Source organism: Morone saxatilis, unplaced genomic scaffold, assembly GCF_004916995.1.
Source record: "Morone saxatilis isolate NCDOM2014 unplaced genomic scaffold, NCSU_SB_2.0 Contig8, whole genome shotgun sequence".
In the NCBI taxonomy this organism is placed as follows: Eukaryota; Metazoa; Chordata; class Actinopteri; family Moronidae; genus Morone; species Morone saxatilis.
Window position 1 is genome coordinate 17,543,749 of NW_023340257.1, and position 8,482 is coordinate 17,552,230.

Sequence of the window (8,482 nt, forward strand, 5' to 3'; positions counted from 1 at the left end):
TATCTATCTATCTATCTGGCTGACTTGAAAACAAAATGAGACATATTCAAGCACTAGGCCAAAAATGGGAAGTACTGGCAGCTACAGCATGAGCTATGGCCTCTAGGTGTGTGTGTGTGACGTAACTGTTTGCACGGCTGCTAAAAAGGTTAGCATAGATGCTGCTAGGGTCAGTTATACCATATCTGGAGAGTATTTCTTCACTGAAAGAAGAGCAAAGAATGGCACTGAGTGCTTTTCTTGATGGAAGAGATGTTCTCTTGAGTGGGTTCAGTAAGAGTTAACTATAACTATGTTATATGGTTCGTTGATCTGAAAAAGTTCACCCATTCTAGATGATGATAGACAGATGGTTCACAGTCTTCAATTATTACTGTGTAACAAACCATTGGGCACAGTCAGGTTACCCCAAATTCCATTCTGGCCTCTGCTGTATTAATTTCAACCTTCTCTTGTTAAAATAAAGATACTCCAATGATTTAGTATTGCACTACCATAAAGTTGGGGTGCTTACAGATTAAAAATGATCAGAATTGGTGCAACACAGACTGAGATATCAGTCCCTGGTACAGTATGGAGTAAGTTCCAGACAAACTTGATCCTAAAATTCCCATAATGCAACTCAATAGAATCTTTCATTGCTTCACTTCAAGTCTCTTTGAGATAACCCTGATGACGTCAGTCAGATTGTTTTCTCAGACTTGATAGGAAATCATCCAACCGTTCTCACAGGCTGAGTGTGCTACTACACTCCATGATGAGTCAACTGATCTTGCTTTATAACAGCGCATATCAGAAAGGTTTTCTATTTCTGGCAGTAGTGAGTGACCTTTGTTTGGCACAAACAAACAGTGGAAGAATGAAGTACCTAGCATGTAAATAATTTCCCCCTGGGATTATTAAAGTATTTCCGATTCTGATTCTGATTCTGTAGAGTGATTACACCTTAGCTGAACAGACCAATAAGAAAACTAATTTCATGGTGATGCGGTGCAAAAACTTTCAAAATCACCTTGTTTGCTCAAGTATATATATATATGTATATATATATATATATATATAGTATATTTTCATTCCACCATTTTTTTTGTATAAATTCTCCTTGTGAATTTGATGCACTTTATACAGTACTGCCCTCTAAAAGGCCTAAACTGGAATTAAAGATATTCTCCATATTTGAGAACTACTTCTGGCTAAATATATATTATTGTCTATTATTAAGACACACATTTCTATCACCAAAACTATCATTGTGATTTCTGCTTCTCAAGGTTATTGCCAGGTATAGAGCAATCAAAAATCCGCATTCAACAGTCCTGAGAGCCCTTCAGAGCCATGAATATGTCATGTAGCAATTGTTCAGCTTAGCTATTATGACACTACACCCGTCAGTGATTGTGCAAACATTCTGCGGCTGTTCATTATGTGGGATATAGTCAATGAGCAAACAAGGAAGTGATTTCAGCCAAAGCTCTACTTTTGACCAAGAAGTTGCTGAAACGAAATCACAATCTCGTGTTCTACCGCTTTAACGGTAAAGACATGAGCTCACTTATTTCACAGATGAGCTCATGCTGCAGTGTCTTTGTTCACCCATGGCCAAGATTGCTTCTTTAAAAAAAAAAATCCACTACCTGTTCCTCGCCATGCTGACTTAAAATTTCAACCATTCACCATCACAGATATCCCTCTATCGTTTTAGTCACGCTGCAGTGGAGGGAGCGTAGTTTTGTCTGTGATGTCAGTCTGTTCTGTATGCCCTGATGATATCATTGTTTTTGTGGAAGTAAGCCATCTTAAATCATTTATTGTAGATGTGCTCAGCACCCTGCAGACTTTGATTATGTGACAGTGACTTCATACCACTGCCTCAGTCTCAGAGCGTGCGCTGTGTCAATACATCCCGCAGGGTATTTCCAGAAAATCACATTTGGAGAAGGACAGAGAAAATTTCCATCGCACTGCTTTCATAATGTGTCACAAGTGCTGGGAAGCCCTGACATGGCGGTGTCATGTCTCTCCTCCAGCTGTTGTTTAGTCCATAGGTTTGTTGTCACAAGGTTTATGTGACGGAACATGTGCAACTTGAACTGGGAAAACAATCACAGAAAAAAAAACGGCAGGAAAAAATAAATAAATTGACAACAGTGTCAGTGTCTAAGGACAGTAAACCAGCTGAAACGCAGGGACATGATTTTAGCCTGAGAGGAAGACAATGTGAACGGATGAGAGAGAGAAAAATTATGCTGCCAAATCTGTCAGCGGTAGACGTGGCATGTTGGGCAGAACTGTCATTCAGCTGTATTCTGGGCCGCTCAGGAACAGTGGATCTACGGCAAGCTGAGAAGTGTGGGAGGGAAGACTGACAAGAGACGGAGAGGAGGGATCTATTCAGAGAACCTCTCTGTGTTGTGACTGAGTGACAGGACAGTGAGGTGTGTGAGAAGGCTGTATATTCAAGTGATTTAGAAGGACACTAGTGTTAAGCATGTTGTGTGCTCACGTCAAGCGGAGGAGAGTTGTCAAATTGGATGATTTTTTCCATGAGCATGTATGTGTGTGCTGTGGAATGAAAAGAGCAATTTTGCCTGTCCCTCAAAATACACTCACACTAGTCACAGCTCCTTCAACTGCAGCCAGTTTTGTGAGTTCAGACTGGCCTAGTAGCATGCGTCAATAATGATCAGCATCAATAGACTTTGACTCACAACCTTGTCACCAAGCAAAAGAGACAGAAAGAGGGGGGAAAAAATATGGAAGAGAGAAAAATGCTATGGAGATGGCTGAGGAAACTGGGCTGGAAGAGGACTGAAATAGCCTTTGGCGCAGTATGACTAAGACTTTAATTGCAGAGGGACAGAGATGTGGCCCTCTATTGTGTGTGTGTTTGCTTGTGTGCGATGTGTAGTTGTTTCCTTGTTTATCTTCAATACAAAGATATTGCTTATCATGCAGTTTGGAGGAAATTAGTTTCATGACTGTGTCTTCCCTAATTTACCTGTCAGCTGCTTTTGAGCATGTGAGTGTGTGTGGGGGGGATGGGGGGACTTTTTCTTTGTATCCCCTGAGGGTAAATTGCTGTCGCTGTTTGGTGACCTCCTGCCTAAACACACATACACGCACAGCCACACACACACACACACACACTAATTCACACCCACACATACACACACAATAACTTTACAATACACTTACATTCCTGCTTCCTCTGTTTCTTTTCACACTCTGTCTTCCACAACATTCTTATACGATTAGCACCACAAGAGTATCTTCCTCTCCCTTCTTTCATCTCAACATCTGTCCTTTTACCTTTGCTTCAGTTCCCACATGAGACTTTTTGCCACAATATGACTCAGACTGAAGTTGCAAGGTAAATGATAAGTATGTTGTTGCATTATGTGTGTGTGTGTGTGTGTGTGTTTGTGGGTGGAAATACCGAGATGTGCGAACCTTGGGACTGCCTTGGCTGTGGAAAACCCCAAAGGTAAGCAATTACCCCTAATTACGACCAACATATTGCTAATGGGTCTCAGTTGTTGCTGCTATTTACCTAAAATGCAGTGATGAATCATTCGCTGCAGGGAAAACTCTAACGGGGGAATATTGCAGAGATTCATCTGTTAATCAGTTTTCACACTGAACCAATAAAAGAATATTCACTTAGCAATTTTGGTGCAGCTCTAGATCACACCCAGTCCCTTCAGCAGTGTGAAGAAACTGCAAGGGAAAGAGAATGGGGTAGACACAAACACACATTTACAGTTTCTTTCCCACAGACACACACTCAACAGCAGATGCCCCTCCATTATTATCAAGGAGGAAGTGATGTTATCACCGCTTCCTGTTGGAGTTTGAGTTTGTTTTCCTCCTGGTGTATATGAGTATGTGTATGTGCTAATGTGCTTATATGGGTTGTATGATAGTATGACATGTTAATGAAATCCTGTTTATGATATACTGACCTGTTCATAAATAGAGAGGAATGCATTTGGATTGATGCAAAATGGATGATTATGTTGTAACTCCTTTATTTGTTTTTATTTCTTCTCTTAACCCATGAAACTATAAACTTAGAATTTAACCAAATAAAAGAAAGAGCCTCATCTTGGATTAAAAAAATCACAGGAGCATCCTGGCCAAAAGAGCACCAACACAGAGAGTCTGACAACCACAAATTTTAATTTGACCATTACTTTGGTTAATGAGCAAATATCCACTAAACTAAAAACATTCCCATGAGCCTCAGCCTACTTTATATTTAGTGCTAATTAGCAAATTGTCATTGTGTGCACGTTAGCATGAGGGGCTTATTCCTCACACATCACATTATTTTTATACTGGAACTCTTCATTCCAGTTAAGCAATAAAATGAGCAACATCTGTGCTTTTATATTTCATTTAAAATTATGTTTCCATTGTTCCGAAATATGACTCTCATCCATTGCATTTCAAGTAACTTCCGCCCATTTAATAACTCTTTTTTTTAAACTGTTTTTGTGTGTACTGATCTTAATGCATACCTCTTGACTTATTGAGATATTTTCTTTAGATTCCTTTGGGTCCCATTATCACGTTTACTGCCAAAACCTGCTGTACTACAAATAACAAAACCCACAGCAACATAATAAAGCCCACAGGGGCTTATAGTGATACCATCTTCAGACTGTCATTCATAAAACACAGTGCAGTCAATTGGCTCTACTTCATTTATATTTCCATCTCGTACAGCTTTAGAGCAAATTCTTGCTTCTTTTGTTGATCACAACAGAGCGGGTCAGTGAGTAGAGTTTATTGACCCTAGAAGCAGTTAAACATACTATAAGGCCAGTAAAGCTGTGGCATACATCATTATGTGTACCAAATGCACAACACCTTGTTTGCCTTTATGCAAATATAGTCGACCAGATAGGCTGAAAAATGCAAATTGTATTTATAATTGTTTAAAAATTTTGTGATTTTATCCAACAAGCTACTGTGACAGGAATAAATGGGTTTAAAGTAAATGACTCAATCAAAAGGGAAAAATGACACCTACATTATGAAACAGTTTACAAGTGTAAATTCAAGCATCTGCATGTGTTTTTCTCTAGCTTTCTTTCTCTCTTGCTCTCTAAATATGCCCTCTACTGGTTATAATTGGCATTATTTCACTTAGCTGGCTAATACTGTATTTCTAAAGCATCCTACTAATCTATCAGGAAATCTGATCCAAACAAAAAGTCACCAGAACGGGAGAATAATGCACCCTTTGGGTTTTCACCTCTACAGTCTGTAAAGAAGCTAGAACTCCTGTAAATTATACAAACACATCACACATCACCTCCAGCTTTGATCTAATTCTGCTTTCTCCATCCATGCCCAGTAGTGCATGTCTCAATGCCACATCTACTGCAACATGCCACACATAATGACATCATCACTCTGGGGCATACAGCCAATGAGAACCCACAGGGGGGAGTCAATCACGGGTCATCACAATAATATTGGCCAATCGGGGCAAGACAAATGGCCCGTAACCATGGTGATTAGCCTGGGTTCAAATATGTGTATGTGTGGCAGATGCCCCCTGTGTTGGCTCCATATGCACTTGTGTACATAGACGGGCCCGCTGCATTAATCCTATATTGTGTGTGGATATTTGCATGAAGGGGCACAGAGCTGTTATCAACGTGGGACACTGAGGTGAACTCACTCACACCATCACACTAACTATAAAGAGCTGTTGTCCTAGTTTTGTAACATATGGCTCATGCATTCATAATGTGATCATACATGTATGTAGGCATGCTTTGTCCACAGCTTCTGCATGTATTTCCTGTTTGGTACACAGTTCTTTTTCAGCTGTTGTAACTTATAGCGATGGTAATTACAGTCGTTAGCTCTCCTCTGTATTGTTCTCCGAGAGGATGGATGAGGAGACGTGTGGGTGGCAGTGAAGGGTGAGGGGAGGGGAGGCAAGGACAGCGAGCAAACAGCACTGCTGAGTAGGAGAAGTACAATGGGCTGTGAGTCAGAGGAGAAAGAGGAGCGAGAAAAAGAGATAGGTATGCTGAGAAAAGGTCAGTGTGTGTGGAGGTTTTTTTTTTAAATGCCAGAAGATTGAGAAAGCTCAGGAATGTTGTGCTCATGCTATCTCTCTGTTTTATGGCTTTAATGTTCATATCTGGCGAGGTAGGACTCGAGCAGGTGACTCACGATGCACAGAGGGAGAGAGGGTGGGGGCGCCACTCAACCGAGGCTCAACATGAAAATGTATTAAATGACATACAGCTATGAATTTCTCTACTAGAATATATTTAAATAACTTCTGTTTGACACATTTTAGTGCAAAGTGTTTCTCTTCACAGTTTTCTTCAACTCTTTCACCTCTTGTCGCTCCTCCTTCACCGTTCATTGATTTCTTTTGCCAAACCACCATTCCTGACTCCCAATGTTGTTATCCCCATTGTCTGTAACTAAATTATCTGAATTATATGCTACACTACTTTGTACACCCACCATCTAAACAGACACCACAGTCATCCAAGCAATTCAGATATGCAGCTCGGACTTCTTTTGTGTTTTGCTCTCAGTCCTCATACTGCATTTGACCAAACACAAACACATTCTGGATCAGAGTGGTACTAACACAAGACTGTTCAATACCGCAGTCCTGGTCTAAGTCCACCCTGATTAGATACTATCCTACATTTGCCTTTATCAAGAGCTTTACTGATGTATTTGCATTCATTTCTGTGGTCCTTGTTACTCTATAGTATAGTACTCTATAGGAGGGATAAATGGTTAGTTAATGTAATTAACAATGCATATAGTAGTGTTTTCATTTTTTGAGCTAATCAGAGTTATTTTCCTCTGGTCTAATGAAATGGAGATGAATGGGATTTCCTTTGTGGTGCTCACAGTATTGGAAAATAACATTTAAACATTCAACAGCAATAGAGTCCCAGTTACTCTGGATAATGCATGGACCCCGTTGTGGACAATTTTCACTGGAAGTATTGTTGTTGGTATTTTAAAAACAAAACAAAACCAAAGACATATCCCTATAAAAACTTGTTTTCGATGTTATAAGCACTGCAGGTGTAATTCCATTCACCCTCTTTGTACTGGAGCAGAAGCAGAAATATCAGAAACAAATATCTTGTCTCTTATCTTTTTCTTTGGTTTTGTAATTTTGGTGAAATTACTTTTTAACAGTCTTAAACAAGTAAAAAATAACTTTACTCTTAGATTGAGACAAATGAAATACTGTAAATCAGAGGACTGTGTACAAGAAAAACAAAACAAAAACAAGTACATTTCCTTGAAAAGACGAATCTTAACTTAAAGTATATTCGAAACCCTCAATAGATCATATATCTAAAATAAGATTTCACATCTTAACACTTGCAGAAAAGAGCTGCTGAGATGTCTTTCCAACAAGGACACAGTTTAATGCAAATGCACACAACAGCAGTGAACACTTTAGGTTAAACCCTGCAGGTTAAGCAGCTTAAATACAAAAGAATGGAGGCTAAGGCAGTAATCCTTGGCACTTGGTATAACAAGATATTCTTTTCTTGCAGTAATGTACACTACATTTAGGCTATATTAGTTTTTTTAACAAGAATCTGGATCAGAATCTTTTTGACTTGAATGTTTATTCACGATTCACATCTTTTCTTGGTATTCTCTTTAGACTGAACTTAATGAACCTTGTGACTGTATCAGTGGAGCAGAGCTGTCTTAAAGAGGAAACCAATCTGCAGGGAACGCTGGACTGCATTTTCATTTAAGATCTATTCATAGAGGGTCAGCTAGCTAGTTATACCTGCAGTAGATAGCTGGGAACTAAACCACTAAGATATGTAGACTAGATACCTTTGTTTGTATTTTTTTAGGTAGGACTGTTGCCAGAGTTTTTTTCCTCTCTATGTCTTTTTCACATGAAACATAACTAGAAAAACTGGTTCATCTGCTCCAACCGCTTGTTAATTCTGCTTTCAGAGCCGCTCATCCCTCCATCAACTGTTTGCTTTAACTAAAAACTGAATAAGTGACTGTGTAGAAAATAATCCCATCCAATACATCTCACCACCATACTCCACAAGCAACACCACATCAGTTACTTACCTGTTTTATGAATATATTGTTAGAACGAGTATAAACACAACAAGGCTGTAAAGGCGGACTAGTAAGTGTTTGGCATGCTGATGTTTAATGTCACCGACAACCTCTGTAGTCTGTATTATTTTTCTCAGGCTCGTAAAAACCTAAGAAATACATGGGTGGGGTATTTAGTTTTCTTCAGTTTGTGTTAACCACAAGCCCCATTTCAGACATCTAACCAAAAATAAAAGAGTTGAGAAGATACCAATGATTGCTCCTTTTTCTACCATTTCCTACCATTTTCGCATGTCTTCCCTTTATTCGTTCATCCATGAAGAGATGTATTTTTTTTTGCCTCCTCACAAAGAGCCAGGGTCAGGATCAGTAGAACAGT